We start from the raw sequence: 21,940 nt of genomic DNA, 5'->3' as shown, positions 1-21,940 counted from the left end.
AGAGCGAATAATCGGACAGGGACTGTCGAAATCCATAGTGCGTCAATGCCGTCGACAACTTCTGGAACCAACATCTAGGTGCTTGTTTCAACCCATACAACGACTTTCTCATTCGACACACTTTGTCAAAGTGATTCTTCTTGAATCCAGGAGGAATCTTCATATAGATCTCTTCCTCCAAGTCACCGTGCAAAAACGCATTGTGGACGTCCATCTGATGCACGTCCCACTGTTTGACAGCTGCGACAGCTAGGAAAGTTCGAACTGTCGCCATCTTCGCGACGGGAGCAAATGTCTCATTATAATCCAACCCTTCCTCCTGATGATTCCCTAAACATACCAATCGAGCCTTCAATCTCAACAAATTCCCATCCTCATCACGCTTCTCAGTATACACCCATTTACTCCCCAGTGCTTTCTTCCCTTCCGGCAAATTTTCCAACGTCCATGTCCCCTGTTCCTCCAACGCGTCGATTTCAGCAGCCATTGCCTGATGCCACCCCTCATGTTGCATCGCTTGTTTAAAACTCTTAGGAACTTGCCCTTCTTGCAATGCTGCTATATAATGCCTGTGCTTTGACGAAAAACGCTCATAATTAACAAAATATGTGATAGGATAAGGAGTACCTGAGGGTGGTGACGCCGTAGGTGTTTTGTCGGAAGTACTATATTTCTCCCGTATTGTATGTATCACACAGTCTTTCAGCTTTGTCGACGGAAACTTCACACGCTTCCCCCTTCCTAACTCCGTATCCTCCACACACTGCCTTGTCTCACTCTCATCACTACCCGTCGTCTCATCTACACCTGAGACGACGTCTGATTCACCTCGACTAGGTGTATCATGTTTTTCCTCCCTCACAGTCGACAAGACCTCCTCCGTGTCACCCGCAGGCGACGACACCTCCTCTGTGGCACCTGCAGGTGACGACACTTCCTCATTGTCACCTGCAGGCGACACCTCCTGAGTACATCCAGTCCCACTCTCATCCAAACCCCACTGGTCAAGCACCCCACCACCATCATGCATTGCAGGCAACATAGTCGACGTGTCTGCGAATGGAAACGTCCGTTCATGAAATTTTACATCCCTTGAGACAAAGAACTCGTGTGTCTCCAGGTCGTACAGTTGCCATCCCTTCCTGCCAAACGAGTAACCCAGAAACACACATTTGCGACCACGAGACGCAAACTTATCCCCTTTACTCCGGAGATTATACGCATAACACAGACACCCAAATACCCGGATAGACACATACGATGGTGGTTTTCCAAATAACATCTCATAAGGGGTTTTATTGTCAAGGACCGGTGTAGGTGTACGATTGATCAAGTGACAAGCAGCCAGAATACATTCCCCCCAAAATTTTATAGGAAGATTCCCTTGAAACCGTAACGCTCTCCCAACATTCAAAATTAATATGTTGGTGCTTCCTCTCGACTCTCCCATTCTGTTGAGGTGTCCCAACACATGACGACTCAAACAGAATCCCATTTTTAAAGAAATAACCTTGCAAACAATTAAACTCAGTACCATTGTCACTGCGAACAACTCTCAGGGATCGATTAAACTGACATTTAATCATGGCAACAAAATTAAGAAACGACGATTCAACTTCCATTTTATTGCACAATAAATAAATCCACACACCCCTAGAATAATCATCCACAATGGTAAGAAAATACTTCGCCCCACTCGACGAGGGTGTTTTGTAAGGCCCCCATAAATCAAGATGAACAAGGTCGAATGGGCGACTTGCACGACTATCACTATTTGGAAAACTCTCCCTACATTGTTTCGCCCGTGGGCATACATCACAAATGTTTTTATTATTCCTAATCTTATGACTCACAGGAGGAAGTAACTGCAACACTTTTTCCGACGGATGCCCCATACGTTGGTGCCACAAGTCGACCACACACTCCACTGCTAGCACACGAACCCTTGGAGCCCCACGGAAAAAATATAGTCCTTCCTGTCGATCACCCACGCCAATCACCATCCTCGTCGAGCGGTCCTGAAGAACACACATTTTGTTAGTAAATTGAGCAGCACAATGTAATTCGTCACTTAATTGAGTTACAGAAATTAAATTGCAGTTCAATTTAGGCACAAATAGAACGTTATCGAGCACAAAACCATCCTCCAAGACTACCGAACCATATTGATTTGAATTTGCAGGTTGACCATCTGGTAACACAACCTGTTGATTACTCGATGTTTTGATATTTCTCAGAATTGAAATATCACCCGTCACATGACGTGAGGCCCCACTGTCAACAATCCATCGTAAATCAAGATTACCTTGCAACTTGTTTGGTGGTCGTGATAAGATGTCAACAATTTGTTGGACTTGCTCCTTCGTCACACCAACAAGCTCATGATTGGTTGTCGTCACTGCTCCCTGCGATCCGCCTCCACTCGTCACAGTGGTTGTCGCCCCTGCTTTGGTATTACTCACGGCATTGGCGCGAGCGACACCACTGGTCGACGACGCTGCCCCACGAGCTCCTCTGCCTCCTCTAATCGACGTCCTGCCTCCTCGACCAGGCCCTCTACCACCTTGTTTCTTCTCATCCCACCATTCGGGAAAACCAATCAGCCGATAACAAGTTTCTTCCTCATGACCCTCACGATTGCAATGACCACAAAATCTGTCACTCGCATCTCCCGACCTCGACCGACCCTTAGTCTCGACCTTGAACGCCATGACACTCTCCTTACCTCTCGTTGCCTTGGCGCGCATGGTCTCGGTATTCATAACCGTCTGGTATGCCTCGTCGAGGCCTGGCAACGGCGATCTTGCTAACAGTTGTGCACGAATGGCTTCATAGTGATCGTCTAGGCCAATTAAGAAATAGTACAGATGATCTTCATCATGAATGTCCCCCACCTGCTTCGCTATGTTGCACGTGCAACTCGCACATATACACCTTGGAACTCGTGCATACTGTACGTACTCCTTCCATACCTTCGACAAGCGGCCATAGTACTCCATGACGCCCTCAGACGTGCCCTGCTTGCAGCCACTCAGAGCCATCTTAATATGGCAGACCCTAGTTCCCGACACGACGCAGTACCGCGTCCTCAAATGACACCACAACTCGTGAGCAATATCAAAATCTTCCAGATTCGAACGCAAACTCTCGTCTATGGTGTTTGTGATCCAAGACACCACCATCGAATTGACCGCAATCCAATGTTTCATCTTCGTTGCGTCCGTAATGGATTCCTTCACAGAACCATCAAGAAATCCAAATTTGAATTTTGAAATCATCGAGCGACGAACGGCTTTGGCCCATTCATCGTAGTTCGATGCTCCTCTTAGTTTCACAGGGGTGATAACAATACCGGGACCGTCGTCTGACCCGAGATAGTAGTCTAGGTCGACGGTGGCGGCGATGACCTTTGATGGTGCCTCCTCATCGGAACTCATGGTGATACTTAAGGAATGGTTAACTCCTAATCTCGATACTCAACAAGCGAAGAAATTCGCTGTTCTCAATACTCGGCTACACTCTCTCAGATTATTGCGGAAAAAAACTAGGATTTTTAACCTAGGCTCTTGATACCATGTCAAATATTGTGTAATCTCGTATCATTCTCATTAATCACACACGTATATATAGTACAACTCAGTTACCTAAACCCTAGGTACACATTAGGTAACATACCATAGTTAGGACTCTACAGAATATTCACAGAATAATATCTAATATCTTAACATATCTTAACAGTTAGGGATTAGGTGCGTCGGAGCTCTAAATCGTGCCTATATCTTGAAATTGTGGAGGATGGTTCATCAAGAAAACAATTTGGCTATTAGAGTGCTCAAGATAAATACTCCAAATCAAACAATCCATTCTGGGCTTTCTCATTTGTGGAAAGGTATGAGTAAAATGTGATATATTTTTAGGATAACCTTTAATTTGTGGGTATTAGAGATAGAAATTCAGTTAATCTTTGGGAAGGCAATTGGATGGGGGATAGTCGGACAGGTCCCTTAAATAGAGGAGAGATAAGTTGACAGTGAGCCACTTGGTGCAAACATGGGATGTGAGATTTTTCCTATATTTCCTTTTATATCCCGGATTGTGGTGAAAAACTTGTGTGTTTCGGTCCCTCTCCAAAACATATTTCAGACCAAGAAGATTTACTGTTTTCAAAATTATCTTATAGGTAAATTTGATTTTAAAAATGCATTGTCAATCCTCCAATCTCAATCCTCTTCCCAAGTTTCTTCTTGGAAGTGGATTTGAAAGACGGACACAATCCCACAAATTAGATTTATCATTTTTCTTGCATTTCATGATTGATTGCCTCATAAGCATACTCTCTTCATAAGAGCATGTACATTGGAGATCTTGGAGTGGCTCTCCAAGTAGCTCTCCAACAAGAACTGTCTCTTGGCCAACATTGGGGCTCTTGAGTGGTTCTTGAGGGGCTCTTGAGTAGCTCTTCATGGAGAGCTACTTCAAGGTAGATCTTGCCCAAGAATCCTGCAAGAGTTGATTCTTGTTGAAAAATGGGAAGTAACTTTGAAATGTGGATAGTAACTTTGGTTAGAAGGACAAATGATTATGGACCACCAAATGGTAAAAAAGATATTGGAGAGCTCACTTGAGTAACCAACTAATGTTGGGTATTTTAGGAATGAATTCTTGAGTGTGTCTTGTAGAGAGATAGTGGTAGAGAGAGAGAGTGAAGAGCTCTCCAAGATCTCTTTTAAAGAGGCAACCAATGTACATGCTCTAAGACATCTTAATCCAAGAAACATTTGTGCTTGGTGTCAAATGGAACCCGAGAACACTCTCCATATTCTTCGGGATTGTCCATGAGCAAAATAGATTTGGTATCATCTAGGTGTTGATAACTCATTTTTTACTCCCCTGAGGAAGCCTATGGCTACAGTTAAATCTTACCTTTCAACTCACCCTTTCGGACACCAACGACACCCTCCCATGGAAAACATTCTTCCCTTTAATTATTTGGTCCATTTGGAAAAGAAGAAATAACATCATCTTTAATCAAACTAGTTGTTGCTTTTGGTGCTAAGCTCCTTGTTTGTGAGTTGTCTTTCTCCCCTATTCTCATGTTGTTTTTTGCATCCTCTTGTTCACATTGAGGACAATGTGTTGTTTAGCTTGGGGGAGGATATTTGTCATCATCAGTTTGCGCATGTTAGTTGCACTTTAGTCTAGTTTTATTGTTTAATAGGTGTTGTGCGCTTTGTACCACTCACTAGGGGTGGGAGTTTACGTACAACGAAAAAAAATGTATTGCTTCCTTAATATTAATGTTTCTTTCTAGTTGCATTTCATTTTCATTCGTGCGCCTTTGTGTCCTGCATTCGACTTTCAAACCGTGTTCGGGCTTTATTTGACTCTCTTGAGCTTCTTTTGAACTTAGATATGATATCGAAATTCAGTCGGTTGTGCTATACATTGATAACTGCTTAGCATTGTGTGAAACAATTGAATGGTACGCGGTAAGATGTTGGTCTCGCGTCAAGAATAGCTAGCCAATTACCTTGTAGGTCACCTTACTATGTGTTTGTGTGATTGATGTGACTTGTTATCGTATGATTTTGGCTTGAGATTCATTAGTAGTTCCGTTGCAACTCACGTATGCCGCGTAGGGCAGAGGCCATTCTTTTAGGAAGCCTTTAGAAGAAATTAGAAACATCAGTTCCTGCCTTTCACACCAATGTTGTAGCCTTGTCCGTTTATTCTGTAACTCCACAAAATTGAGCCCTATTTGCCCCGTTGGTTTCTTGTCCCGAGTCTATCTTGGGGGAGCTTCGGTGTTCGTAATGGTTTCATTAGTGTTGATTGATTGGCACACTAAGCCAATAGTTCAGAGTTCGAGGCTATATTTGTATTTGCGGTTCGGAAATGGTGTATATAATTGTTGGCAGCCAAGCTTGTATTAGTTAGCATTTTTATATAGTTTTGTACTTAGTTTTCGTCATTTTATTTCGCAAAAAGGATATATATACGCAAAAAGGATATATATATATATATATATATATATATATATATATATATATATATATATATATATATATATACAAAAATAGAAAAAATATTGAAAAAAAAAATGAAAAGAAAAAAAAAGAAAAAAAAAAGAAATTCAAAAAAAGAAATTAGATTATGTTATTCATTTTGTGTACGGTTTGAAGACAAGGAAAGGGGAATGAAAAGATCATTGACATTATATTATGTTCTTCCTCTTGGTTATAACTTGGTTGATTGTTCGTGTTTCATGGTTCGATGGAGTTGGATTTTCGGCCTTTGCACGCCGACACATATAGTTCACCTTTGCTCCCCAAGTTGGACCTTACTCTCACTTTTTCCCAAATTATATCCTGCGCTTTCTTTCTACCTAGCCCCATTACAAGCTTATTATAAAGACCTCTTGATCGGCATGTTTGTTTTGTGATTGCGTGAATTTTTTTTCTTGCTATTGTCATCTTACCCTATGTTGCATCATATATTTATATTCTACAAGGTATGCGGCGACGACTAGCTTGATTGAGAACAATTTGTGGCAAAGCTTGGTTGTTTCAATTGTGGATCATGATGCTTTGTGGTTCTATTTGTATCCGAGCTAGATTTCTGTCTCAATAACTTTGTTTGATTGTTTGCTCGAGAGTTGAATCGGTCTTGCCATGGTTAAATGAAAGTCACGTGCGTCTCATTTCTTTGTCTTTAGTTCAGTGTTGCTTGGGGACAAGCAACAGTCTAGCTTGGGGGAAATTGATGAATCACATTTGTATAAGGTATTTTAGGCGCATTTAGGTTGCATTTCTAGGCATTCGTCACGTTTTATTTGCATTTAAGGTCGTTTTTGCATAAGTTGTCGCTATTGTACTCTATTACGCGTCGTTTGTGTTTTCCTTAATATTTCAGGTGATTCTATGGTCATTTGGTTGCATTCGAGTGTTTAGGGTTAGTTTGAACGATAAAAGAACGATATGTTGACTCGAGGATCATTACATGCCTCTTGGGATAAATTTCGAGTCAACAACGAAGCTAAACGCTACTTTTCTAAGCATCAAAACTGACAAGCGTTCACTCTTTTGATAATATCTCAAGTTCTACAGATCGGAACGAGACGATTTTGATTGTCTTAGAAAGTAGACTGAAAGAGCTTTCCAACTATGGGTCACACGGCCTTAGAGGACCTCCGGATCAAGAGTTATGGCGAAAACAAGTGTGACGATGCTGCTGCGGCAACGCTACGCCCACCATCTTCACGAGCACAATAGTTCCCAGCGAGGGATGGCTCGACACCAGCGAGGGATGGCTCGACGCCAGCGAGGGATGGTGCGCGAGATCCCTCGCTGCCTCGCTGCCTCATTGCTTCGTTGCTTTGCTTTGCTATACACTTCACCAGGCCAACGAGGGATGGTGCGCGAGATCCCTCCCTGCCTCTGCCTTGCTTATGCTTTTACATGCTTCTTCGGGCCAGCGAGGGATGGCTCGCTAAGATCCCTCGCTGCCATATTTCGCCCCATATTATCCCCTTGTCCGTCCAACTTGGTCGTGCTCGGGTTTTGTCGCCACGTCATCGTTCCATCGACCCATCATTGACGACTTTTTTTATTTCTTATTTTTTTTACATTTATTTTAGAAAAGAGAAACTATAAATACTTAAGGGAATTAATTTATTTCCCTCATGCTTTTATTTTCCTAGAATTCTTTTTACGTTCTTTTTCTCTCCTTTCATGAACCCTAATTTTTCTTCATACTCCATTGATGTAAATCTTTAAGGTATTATTTTTTTTTATCTCTTTATTTTGTTTATTGCTTTTAATTATGTTTTCATTGTTAGATTTAATTTTCATAATTTATTTCATGATTGAGTAGTTTCCTTTCTAGGGTTTGGGAATCCATGTTTATATGATAAATCTTTATTATTGTTGATGGTTTGATTATTCATTGATATTTCTGGTTGATTAGGTTTTATATTGTTAATCTTTGCAATCTGATCAATTGTTTGATTAAATTATGCTAATGAGATTTAGAATCGAAAGATCGAATTTTAGCGGCTTACCTACAACTAGCAATTCTGATTATGTTAGCGACCGTACTGCATATGTTGAATTGAGAGCGTTAAGACCCGACCGTAGGATTAACTCGTGATCTAGATACTCTGAATACTTGAATTGTTGATGATGCTTTGATTGATTTTGAACTATAAACATGGTGAACCATTGCCCTAGATCTTTTAATTTATTTTCCTTTTTATTTTATTTTAAACCTTCAATCCTAAATTTCGTGACATTGTTAGTTTCACCGTACTTCGAAAGCTAGATTTAAATAGCCATCTCTCTGTGGATTCGACCCTACTTACCCTGCTATATTATTAGGAGGATTCGTTAGGATTTTATTTTTGACAGGTGTACGACAACCTGTCAGTCAACTATGTTTTACTAAATGTATTCAACGTCCGTTCCGCCTTGAAAAACGGTTTCTCAGAACCGCCATCTCCCCTGAAGCCTTTCATTAATAATAAAAACAACATTGGGCCGAGACAATTTGGTGAGGGAACAAGTTGCTTTCTCCTTTGATGTGATTTCTTATTGAACTTATAGGAAGAGGGCAAAAAGGAAGATAATCATCACATATGATCATGATGAAATCAACATGCTGGTCAATTAATGACAACACTTCATCTTTACAATAATGTACCATTCCCAATATAATTTATGGTTGACAATAAACAAGCGGCGACAACCATTACCTCCCTGCTTCAGCGAAGTAGGAATCGGCCTTGGCGAAAGGTTTGACATACCCATTTATTTTCTTTCCAACTCCACGATAGTATTTGAGACATTGGTGGAGGGTCTAAGCGACGACACCATTTTCATGAAGCCAAGGGCGTCCAAGTAACATCTTATAAGACGTTTTTGTTTCAATAATTGTAATGTTATGACAAATATAAACAATATATTTCATGCGGAAAAACCATAAAGCCAGGAATCCAAATTAATTGCCACATAGTCAATTAACATAATTAGGATACATACAATGTGATGCATGCCTTCCCTAGCTGCTCCCGAACCGAACAAGAACAAGTTTAGGACTCCAAATGTCGCCCCTCCGTAGATAGTCCACAACACGTTCGGATCCGCCTCATATTCAATTAACTAGAATATTATCTAAGGTTTTATGTGCTCTCAGAAAGCTTATTATTAATTTTAGGCAAATTATTAAATTCCCTCTTGAACTTAATGTATGTGAATACTTATTGAATTTCATTATAAATTGTGATCATGAACCACATATTTATAGAGTGGAAATAACGGAGTTTAAATTCTACTAGGATTCCAATAACTAAATCCATTAGGATTCTAGTTAAATTATATCATTAGAATTTTACGTTTAATCAAACACCTAAGTATTTCAAATTTAACAAAATATCTAATTTGAGTAGAATTAGGAAAACGAGATTACTTCACAAGGAAGTAATCCTAACCGGCCGAGGGAATGGCCATGGCACGCATAATCCACCCCTTTGCACAGCCCGCAGCACGCAGGCCCAAGGGCGTTGTTGCTTGCTCGCTGGCCCAAGGGCGCTGGCAGCATGCACGCGGCCCACTGGGCGCTGCTGCTGCTCGACCTGCTTGCTCAGCCTGCTCTACGCGCGCGTGGGCTTGCTGGGCGCTGGGCCTGGCTTCGTGCTGGGCCTTGCGTCTTGCAACCTCGTCGTCGATCGTTTCGTACGTTGCGCTTCCGATTCGCTTTCCGATTCCGGAATTCGTTTCCGATTCGAACAAATATTTAATATTTCCGATTCCGGAATTTATTTCCGATTCGAACAAATATTTAACATTTCTGATTCCGGAATTTATTTCCGATTCGAACAAATATTTAATATTTCCGATTCCGTCAATATTTCCGATTCCGAAAATATTTCCGTTTCCGGCAATATTTCCGATTCCGGTAATATTTCTATTTTCGGTAATATTTTCCTATACGTACCAGTTTCCGTTTCCGGTAATATTTCTGATTCCGGCAATATTTCTATTTCCGATAATATTTTCGATACATACCATGTTTCCGTTTCCGGCAACATCTACGACTTGGATAATATTTATATTTCCGTCATGATCCATATTTCCGTTTCCGGCAATATCAACATTTCCGGAGCATTCTATATTTTGCCTTTTGACGATTTCAGCTCCCACTGGAACCGAGATCCGTCGTTTTCGAATGTTCATAAATAGAGTATTTAATTCACTTAAATACTTGATCCGTTCACGTGCTATTTGTGTGACCCTACGGGTTCATCGAAGAGTAAGCTGTGGATTAATATTATTAATTCCACTTGAACTGAAGCGGCCTCTATCTAGGCATACAGCTCACTTGATCTCACTGAATTATTAACTTGCATATTAAATTAATACTGAACCGCATTTATTAGACTTAGCATTGAATGCATACTTGGACCAAGGACATTTTTTCCTTCAGTCTCCCACTTGTCCAGGACAAGTGTGCATTGTCTAATTCCTTTGTCGCTTGATGCTTGCTCATGAACATAAGGTAAGAGTAGTCATCCTTATTATGTCCAGAGGTATTTCTCGGTTTCAGAGTTCAACAGATCAAATAAATAGATAATCATAACCTATGATTCATGTGAGCACGACCATGCATTTTTCAGTTTCTAGCTCTCCGAGTGGCCTTGTACAACTTTCAGCATCTCATCCTGATTTATGGGAGGACAATCCCAATCTTGTGATCTTGAGGTTAGACTTCGTTTGATAGGTGATTACCCGAGCGTTGCCGCTATAGTCTCCTTTTACGGTGCGACGCTTGACAACGTCAAAGTAACCAGTTCTCAAACAAGTAATCTGAAATCACTCAGGTATTGAGGATTAGTGTCTAATAATGTAATGAAATTTACTTATGACATATTTTCATCTCTTACAGTAAAGTTTCATAGGTCTGTCCGATACTAATCTTCTCAAGTAAGTATCTATGCAAATGATTACGACATTGCCATGTCCACATAGTTAAAGAAACGGAACTACTAGTCATCTTGCATTCTAGTCGTCTAGCGTTTTCTATGCGTCCACCTTTATAGAAAACCTCCGACCAGGGACCATTTTCAACTTTTGACATTCAAGTTCACTTGATAGACAGTTCTTAGTTACAAGACTGGTCCTGACAGTCTAACTTGAATATATCGTCAAATTGAAAGGACTCATCATTTAATACTAAACCAAGATTAAATAGAGTATGAAAATACATTTCATATATGATAAATTTTCAACCCCAGTGTTTTACAACTATGGGCCTCGAACCCATCTTTAAAACAATTAGTGGAATTCAAAACTATGCTTGATTTCCAGTGCCACAATGTGAGTGTTGTCTCTCACTCGTCGCATAGGTTTAGTTATCACGCTTTGCCAATCTTTAATATCCTTTTTCATCGAATGTCTTTCCAGATAGGATGATAAGATCTTTTGATTTTGTTTATTATGCGATCTAGTCTTTCTTACTTCAATAGTGGTTCTACGCATTTTGCAATGAAGAACCATCAAGTCAGCAGACATGTGATCCACCCAAGTCCAGTGAAGAACTCTTTAACGTAAACAACCCTGTTTTATTGCTTCTTAGGCAATAATTACTTTTACTTCAACTGTTTAGGTTGCTAGTGATGCTTTGTTTGGATTTACTTATCCAAGCAGCTCACGGATATGTGGAAGACTTCCCAGCCGTATCTTAGAACATAGAAATTAATATTTAATTTCCCACGCAACAACCCATGGTCTCCAATCCATGTTGCCATTTCAAACCACGATGCGTATAGCTCGTTCTTGCCAATGGTTAACTCCAAAGGGATCTTGCTTGATCCTTTGCCAGTGTTTATGCGTGTAGCATCAATATTTAGCACATCTTTATTTTCTTGAATCAAGAACTATTCCTATGTACCTTTTCAAGTACCATATGTTTTTCTTGATCTCAATCTAGTTGATCTTCACTTAGATCAATAGAGATTGGTATATGTTCGTCATGCCTAAAGTCATACGATATATTTTGGTGATCCTCATATTATATTATACATGATAAATTCTTTTGCAGAATAATTCCCAATTGAATTCTATTCATGTAACTTTAGCTCATTCAGTTTCAGTAGATATTGAATCCAGCTAAATTCTTTGATTTATAATATAGGTGAAGAATCTCACTTAGATCCTTTGATGTTTAACTTAGTAAATGCTTATACATAGTTCAAACATTCTTTACTTAGATTTATTCACATGGGTCGAATATCTCCAAATGGAGTCTTTCATGTTTGATTTAGTAAATGCCATTACTTAAACCAAAACAATATCATAAGATCTTTGTAAATAGATCTTAATACCCAGTATGTACTAAGTTTTGCCTTGGTCCATCATTGATGAATAGTTTCAAATCTAAGTCATTTGAATTTGAATGTTATTTAGAGAGATATGTGTGACGCACATAGGACCAATTGAGTTTTACGTACTCCCACTAAACTTCTTATACATTTATAAGATTCATGTATATTTTATGAAACTAAAATACTTATTAGTTTCACTAAAATACAATTTCAATTCCCAATTGCTTGTTTAAATCTGTACTTAGATTTCATAAGCTAGCTTTCCTTTTTCAAGCATTTATTTGGATCCACAAATCCTATGACATGCCATGTACATAGTTTCTTCCAACATTTGATTGAGAAAGATGTTTTTTCATCCAATTCCCATATGTACCAATATGAAATCATTGCTTGATTTATAGACTGGAGCATTACGATTTTGCATGAGGCTTCAACACAATCCACGCCGTGAATTTTCTTGTAACCTTTAGCAACTAATCTAGCTTTGTGTATGAACACAATTCCATGTTTGATGGTTTTCATCCTTAAAACCAATTTGCAACCAATAGATGTAAACCATTCTTGCAAATCAACAAAATTTCAATTTTGTCATCAAAACATTGAGTATGTTTTATGGCCTCTAACCATTTATAACATTTGAGTCTATATATGGCCTCTAACCATTTTAGAGAATCTGGGTTTCGTCATAGCTTTCTTACAAGTCACAAACTCATTAATCTTCATGATAATAGTTTGACTGCAAGTTGTAGGTTTCTTCACTATCTAATAGAAGAATCTCATAGTTTCTGTGACCTGAACTCTATATTTCTTCACTATCTAATAGAAGAATCTCAGAGTTTCAGCGACTTGAACTCTATTCCTACTTGGCTATAGAACATCAAACAACAGAATATCAACAGACACTTGAAAGTCCTTTGAATATTCTTTTCTCCTTGAAGCACTTGTAAATTCTTCTAAGAGATGTCCATTCTTTAAAGCCACTTATAAAGTACTTAAAGAATAAGGGTTCGGATTTTCTAAAGAACTTTGAAAAGCCTCCGGAATGTCCTTTTATGTTTGTTGTTCGCCTCAAAGACTTTCGAGGTCTATTTTATCCCACTTGTCATTTTGGAAACGAATCTCCAAAAAGACACTATTTCGATCAAACAAACATTATGTTCTCAAAAGTTCGTGGTAGAAACAATACTATACCCTTGTGTCTCATTTGAATAAATCACAATGAAGCATATATCTATGCTAGGGCCTTAGTTTGTTGAATAACAAACACTAAGCTCCCACTAAGTTTAGCAAATCTTTAGATATATATATATATATATATATATATATATATATATATATATATATATATATATATATATATATATATATATATATATATATATATATATATATTTCTTTTTGAAAAGATATTCTGAAATTACTTTTCAATAGCTTTGACGAATTTGGTTTAGTTTGGTGGTAGTTGAGCATTTCCTTTAGAAATTATGGGAAAAACTTTATGATTCATCATTGATCGAATTAAGTACTAATTGACTTCGATTATTCCAATTTAGATAAACCATATCTTATGGAGGTAGATTGTGAAATTACAACACACAATCATTGATGATAATTCTTGGTATCACCAACATGATCTAACCTAGATCTTTATGATTTCTTGCCAAGTGGACGATTTTATACTTTTCTATGAATCTTTGAACTAGCCAAACAAATTCAAACATATATCACTTTGAGTAAATAAATCCACATTCACTCAAAACCATGTGAAATAATAAAGTCATAAAATCTTTCTTTAGCTTTGAACAATATTGTCTATGCGTTCTAACAATAGTTCACATCTTTTGTTACTTTCAACAAGTAAGACTAGCTTGTCTTGAATTGATCTAGAAATCAATCTACTTTCAAAAGTCCATCAAAATAGAGCTTTTGAATGTTAACTTGTTGACATGGTCTAAGCAACAATGCCAAAGGTTTGTGGAACTCAAATCAAGAGATTGATTTGAACCTAATAAAGTTCTTATTGTTAAAGAGTTGTTTGTTTTAATCAAGCATACATGACTCAACCCGTAAATGACCATTTCATTCAAATAAACAAACAACCATTGTTTTTGTTTTTCATGAATGTGAGTCTTTATGTGTTTGAAAACAGAAATTTAGGTATGCTGATTATGGAACAAAATAGCCATTAAGTTCCAGCCTTGAAAGGACTGAAAACAAACTAGATGACCCTACAACTAATGTAGCAATCCCATGCTTCATTTCCCACTTGTAGGTCATTAGTGTATCCTAGCTTCCATTGTTTGAGTTATTACCGAAGTAAGAACCTCAAGCGGTATATGATACCAAGGAAGTTTGATTGCTAGGTCACTTCTCTTTAAACATAAAATTATAAAGAGAAACGGAATCGTAAATTCCTTTCATTTGTTCCTTGTTTTCCTATTTCTTGTACCCTTTCTTATAGTCTTAAGAATTGACTTCTCTACTGTTGACTTTTATACTTTTGTTAGATATGTCCAATGTCACTCCAACAAAGTTCTTATCGTTTTATTTATGTTGAATATTTTGTTTCAACTAGATGATCTTTCCAGAAGCTTCTAAAGTTCTCTAAGCATCGATCTATTCGAATGTCTAGAGACTAGACTCATTCGAGAATTAAATGGACAAAGATATAAAGTTGTTAACCATTGGTAAAGCTGAGTGTTTAAACTCAATGCTTTATGATCTCAAAACTACATTGTATTTTGAATTCACAAGCACAAATCGGTTTTCCATTCGACTTTGATACTCGAAAACAACCATAAAAGTCGCTAAAAGAAAGTAAGAAACGTACATTTAAATTGCTCACTTTTTCTCATTTCCATGAATCGTTCTTGGATTCACTACCAATCAAGAAAATTTACTGTTACCTTCCTAAAAGGATTTACTGTGCAGTGCAAGATTTTTAATTATAAACATACATTGAAGCATGCAAAGTGTAAACATTCATCATGAGTAATAACTTGAAAATTAAGGCAATCATGCAATTTAAACAAGTCATTGGCATTTTATTCGAATTTATTGTTCCGGCAGGTGTGACTAAAATGAATCCATGATCCTTAAATCATTGAAGAATTAAGCACATCATGTATTTAGACTCAATTCTAAAATATTTTAGGTAAGCAAATCCTTTGTTAATAGTCTAGTAACTATTCTTGGTTGATAGGTACGTATTAAACCTATCTCATTTGCCACGAGATAAAAGGACTCCTTACTTATATCGTTGAGTTTCACCAAAACTAACATGTACTCACAATTATTTGTGTACCTTACCCCTTTAGGATCAACAAGTAACACCTCGCTATGGCAGAAAACTATTACTTAGATTGATGTAAAGGTTATCAAAGTAAGTGTTATTTTGGCATGACACCTTTTAACTCAATTTTTAAAATTTGGAACTTAAGGCTCTTACAATGTTGGTTAGATTTTAAGTGAACTAAAATCCTTAATCATGAAACATAATCAAGCCATAATCGCATGCATAATTAAGACATATTTAAAGCAATAAATAACTTAAAGCATGCACAAGATTTAAATGTGATCTAGTATGGCCCGACTTCATCTTGAAGCTTCAACTTCAAACTCCGTCTTTGAAAATGGATTAGAAACTCCGTCTTGAATTTCACCATGGGAGGCGCTATTTTCTTCAATTAGGATATGCTATAATTAAAACTAATTAAAACTATTTGATGGTACGCAGACCATATTTAAAATAAAACTTTGGTGCGTTAGACCAATTTTACATTCAAATTAATGGTACGCAAACCATATTTTCTATTCTATTTGGGTCATACTAGTCACTTTCCATAACCTGCAAACAGTACATTTACAATATACCATTCACCCATTCATTTATCAATGAATGGCCCACATAGCAAGTTAGTAGAACAAATTATGCATCACATAAACATTTGCAGCAACTAGTTAAAGGGTTCCAATAATCTACAAATTATTCAACCTTATTAGTTCTAATCGAGTTGTTTTAACCTTAAAGGAATGTAGACCTAATCAAGATTTAATGACTAAAAGCTCCCACTAAAACCAAGAAATTTACATGCTTTACAAATTTTAAACATAAAATTGTTTTCCTAGTCCAACCGGAAACTTACAAATTTTAATTAAAATTTAAAGCTCATATAAAATAATATTTAAATCCCTTTATTTTATTTTCAGTTGATTAAAATTAATTATTTTAAATTTATCAAGGTTTTAATGTTAGTAAAATAATTATTACAAATAATTTATCATAATTAAATTAATCAAAATTAAATTCCGAGAAAAAATTAAATTACGAAATTAAATTTAATTAAAATCGTTTTCAACCGAAACATAAACTAAACGACCCAAACGTACCAAGGCAAGGCCTTAAGCCGAAGCCCAAGCCTCGCCCAAGCACCAACATCCGCAGCGCCATGGGCGCGTGCATGAAGCAGCGCCCAGGCCCGCGTTGCTGTGGCCGAGTGATGCACCCGCAGCGCAATAGCCCATCCTGTGCCTGCTGCCTGCTCGTGGCTGGCTGCTCGCTGGGTCGTGGCTTGCGCAGCAGCACGCGAGCTCCCTTGCTCGTTTGCTGCTGCCTTGCCTCGTGCCTAGCGCTACGATGCATCGCTGCCCCTTTTTGCTCGACCATCCACATGGCACAGGCCATTGTCTGCCGCGCATGCCTTGCTTGCTCATTTCCTCGTACCGCATGGGCGACGAGCTCCCTTGCTCGTCGTCGCATGCCTGCACTATGCAACACCCCTTAAGGGTAACACTTAGCTTCCATTGCTTCGTGCGTGCAAGATTGGTGATCGGTTTTATAAAAGTTAATAATTTTTATACTTTAATTTAATCGACAAATTAATAAATCATATTAATTTCATTAAATTTGGGCAAAAATCGAAAATTTATTATTAAAATTAATTTCCGATTACATTTATTTTTATGGATTTAAATCTAGGTCATAAAATTTTAAAACATTTCAATTTTAACAAATTTTATGCTGGTTTTTAATCATAGGATCCTAATTAAATTGCTAATTAATTATGAAAATCAAAACAAATTCTAAATTATTCGAATTTCAACAAATTAATTACAATTAGAAATTAGGTTGTATAATTAACAAGATTAGGCTCTAAAATTTGTTAAACATATATAGTAGGTCAATCATAGATTCAAGATTTACATATAAGATTCGCAAATATTTAATTTAACATCATAAAAATTACAAATTTTGCATTCGGAAAACTAAAACCTTCGAAAAGTCATAGTTAAGCTTCGAATTTGGGAATTTTAGGTTCGGCGACAAATCTTTGATTTTTGTCAAAATTTTAAAACGTCGTTTACATGCGAAATTCACTATAAAATTATAAGATTCCGACCATTATTGACAAAACTGCCGAAAAATCCTGCGAACATATAATCAAATAGCCGCACGAATTTGCAATTAATTACATACACGAAATTAATAACCCCTTTAATTCATTGCAAATTTATAAAATTTAATCCATGTTAACTATAATTGATTATAGAATTAATTAGAGGCTCGTGATACCACTGTAATGTTATGACAAATATAAACAATATATTCCATGCGGAAAACCATAAAGCCAGGAATCCAAATTAATTGCCACATAGTCAATTAGCATAATTAGGATACATACAATGTGATGCGTGCCTTCCCTAGCTGCTCCCGAACCGAACAAGAACAAGTTTAGGACTCCAAATTTCGCCCCTCCGTAGATAGTCCACAACACGTTCGGATCCGCCTCATATTCAATTAACTAAGGTTTTATGTGCACTCGGAAAGCTTATTATTAATTTTAGGCAAATTATTAAATTCCCTCTTAAACTTAATGTATGTGAATACTTATTGAATTTCATTATAAATTGTGATAATGAACCACATATTTATAGGGTGGAAATAATGGAGTTAGAATTCTACTAGGATTCCAATAACTAAATCCATTAGAATTCTAGTTAAATTATATCATTAGAATTTCACGTTTAATCAAACACCTAAGTATTTCAGATTTAACAAAATATCCAATTTGAGTAGAATTAGGAAAACGAGATTACTTCACAAGGAAGTAATCCTAACCGGCCGAGAGAATGGCCATGGCACGCACAGCCCGTCCCTTTGCACAGCCCGCAGCACGCAGGCCCAAGGGCGCTGCTGCTTGCTCGTTGGCCCAAGGGCGCTGGCAGCATGCACGTGGCCCACTGGGCGCTGCTGCTGCTCGGCCTATTCTGCGCGCGCGGGGGCTTGCTGGGCGCTGGGCCTGGCTTCGTGCTGGGCCTTGCGTCTTGCAAGCTCGTCGTCGATCGTTTCGTACGTCGCGCTTCCGATTTGTTTTCCGATTCCGGAATTCGTTTTCGATTCGAACAAATATTTAATATTTTCGATTCCGGGATTTATTTCCGATTCGAACAAATATTTAATATTTCCGATTCCGAAATTTATTTCCGATTTGAACCAATATTTAATATTTCCGATTCCGGAACTTATTTCCGATTCCGGTAATATTTCTGTTTCCGGCAATATTTCCGATTCCGGCAATATTTCTATTTCCGACAATATTTTCGATACGTATCATGTTTCCGTTTTCGGCAACATCTACGACTTGGATAATATTTATATTTCCGTCATGATCCATATTTCCGTTTCTGGTAATATCATCATTTCTGGAGCATTCTATATTTTGCCTTTTGACGATTTCAGCTCCCACTGGAACCGAGATCCGTCGTTTCCGAATGTTCATAAATAGAGTATTTAATTCACTTAAATACTTGATCCGTTCACGTACTATTTGTGTGACCCTACGGGTTCAGTCAAGAGTAAGCTGTGGATTAATATTATTAATTCCACTTGAACTGAAGCGGCCTATAGCTAGGCATACAGCTCACTTGATCTCACTGAATTATTAACTTGCATATTTAATTAATACTGAACCGCATTTATTAGACTTAGCATTGAATGCATACTTGGACCAAGGGCATTATTTCCTTCAACTGCCTCACCCAGATCAAGAACAATCTTCCCATCCTTAGGAAGTTGCATAATCTTCTTCTTAAGAGTCGTGCATTTTTCGATAGGATGACTCACCAACCTATGATATGGGAAATACTTAGGATTGGAAGTTCTTCCCATTTGTTCAGGTCGCTTGGACTTAGGAAGTTCTATGACTTTGTTTTTAAGCAAGTCATCCAACATGCCAAGCAAGTCTGAGTCTGGGAAGGGGTACTTCTTAGCCTGCAACTCTTTCAAAGTAGGCTTGTCGGTCTTTGAAAACCTGGAAGATGAGGCTTTGTATTCCTCCTTCGCCTTTCCGGAAATCTTGATAGGCGTTGAACTAGTAGTTACTCACATAGTCTCCTTAGTCAGAATTTTGAAAGGTTTCTTAACCTTAGTGTATTCCTTCCTCTATTTCTTTGCTTCTGAAGAAGTCCCCTTTTTCTTGTTGTTGAGTGAAATCTCCATATCATAAGCCCTCGTTGCCAGCTCCTGAAATGATCTTGGCTTTATACCCTGTAAGATATAAATTAAAGGAGATCCTAGTCTATTCCATTGATGCACATTTCGACAGCAGAAACTTCAGTCAGACAATCTTTGCATTCCAGACTCAATGCGCGCCAACGGTTGATGTACTCAAGGAACGGCTTATCCTTCCATTGTTCATTTTGCGTTAGCTCTATCATGCTAAATATGCGTTGAGTGCTAAAGAACCTTGTATAAAATTTTGTCTCCATTTTATCCCAACTATCAATGGATTGTGCAGGCAGACCAGTGTACCAATCAAAGGCAATCCCTTTGAGAGAACGGACAAATTGCTTAGCGAGCAAGTCGTCTGTTGTACAACCATTGTTGCATGTCTCTATGAAGTGTGAGACATGCTGCTTGGGATTACCCTTCCCATCAAATTGGTTGAATTTTGGTGGATGGTAACCTATTGGCATTCTCAACTTGTCAATTCTCTTTGTATAAGGTTTCACATAACGCTGATTGTTGTGAGATCCTCCTCCCAGTTCACTTTTGATAGCTTTGTCTATCATGTCTTGTATTTTTTGAGCACTGACCTTGACAGAGCCACCTGAGTGACTACTAGAGTCAGAGCTATCACAATCACTCTCAGAACTCCCGTCACTTAAAATGGCGTCCGTATGACGTTTGTTAAGCTTCTTAGTTAGATGCTTGATTTTAGCATCTTTTTCTTCTTCGTCTACCTTTAGCCGTTCGAGAAGAACCCTCATCTCAACAAGTTGCTCCTCCACAGTTTTCTCATTAATCACCATTACAGACGTGTGTCTACATGTGAGAATTCAAAGGGGTCTTCGAAACCAGGTGGCTCTTTTAATGTCGCAGTTGGGGAAACACTACCAGCTTCAGAGTTGTTCTCTCCGTCATAAAAGTCAAAGAGTGGGCTAATGCATGTGGATGACCATCTTGTCAGAATCCCCAAGAAAGTTCTGTTTCAATTTAAGAGAAGCAACAGGATGTTGTTCCGGTTCAGCTGGACACGTTGAACCGAATACAGGGGTTTCACGCGACCTTTGAGAGGAAGGCGTGACAAACACCTTAGGAACTGAGGGAAAAACATGGCGTTTGCGCGCCTTGGTAGGAACGCATGCAATTTGCAGATCTGGTACAGCAGAGGCAGTATTCTTCTTCCTCATTCCTCTTGTAATGATACCAATGTTTTGGAACATTGCAGTCAATGCTGCAGCTCGCTCCTGAAGTGTGACAGGTTTTGTTTGAGTGCACTCGAAGGAGAGCTTATAAAGCTTGTGTTAGGTTATGATTCATATGACAAAACATAAATCATGCGGAAAAACCATAAAGCCAGGAAAGCATATTATTTACACATAATCATTTAGCATAGTTTAGATGCATACACTTTGTTGCGTGCCCTCCCTAGCTGCGCCCGAACAGAACAAGAACAAGTCTTTAGGACTCCAAGTGTCGTCCCTCCGTAGATAGTCCACAGCACGTCCGGATCCGCCTTAAGCTTGACCAACTAGAATCGCCCTTAAGGTACTTAGAATTTTCGGCTATTGTAGGCAATTATGTGACTGAATTGTTGCTCTCAAAAATCACTTTGAATACTTGAATACTCGATATAAATTATGAGCCCTTAACTCATATTTATAGACCATGGAATAAGTAATCGAATCCTACTAGGATACGAATTAATTAAATTAGAATCCTAGTAGAATTCTTATTTAATTAATTTATCTTTTAGGATTAGGAATTTAATCTTTAAACAAATCCTATACTCTTTAGGTTTCGTATGTGAACACAAACTCTACACGAGCATGACCCGCAAGCGTGCAGGCCATGCCCGCGCACAACCCACACGACCGCTCGGCCCACGCGAGCTACAAGCCCACGCGAGCTGCAGCAATGCTCGCAGCCCACTGCTCGCAGCTGCGCGCTCTGCCACGGCCTGGCCTTGCGCTGGACCTGGCGTGGCCTTGGCTGTTCGTGTGGCGCGCTTGGCTTGCTGGGCGATGGCCAGACTCCGTGCTGGGCCGTCGTCTGGCAGGCCT

The sequence above is a fragment of the Spinacia oleracea genome, chromosome 4, assembly GCF_020520425.1.
Source record: "Spinacia oleracea cultivar Varoflay chromosome 4, BTI_SOV_V1, whole genome shotgun sequence".
In the NCBI taxonomy this organism is placed as follows: domain Eukaryota; kingdom Viridiplantae; phylum Streptophyta; class Magnoliopsida; order Caryophyllales; family Amaranthaceae; genus Spinacia; species Spinacia oleracea.
This window is presented reverse-complemented; position numbering follows the sequence as displayed.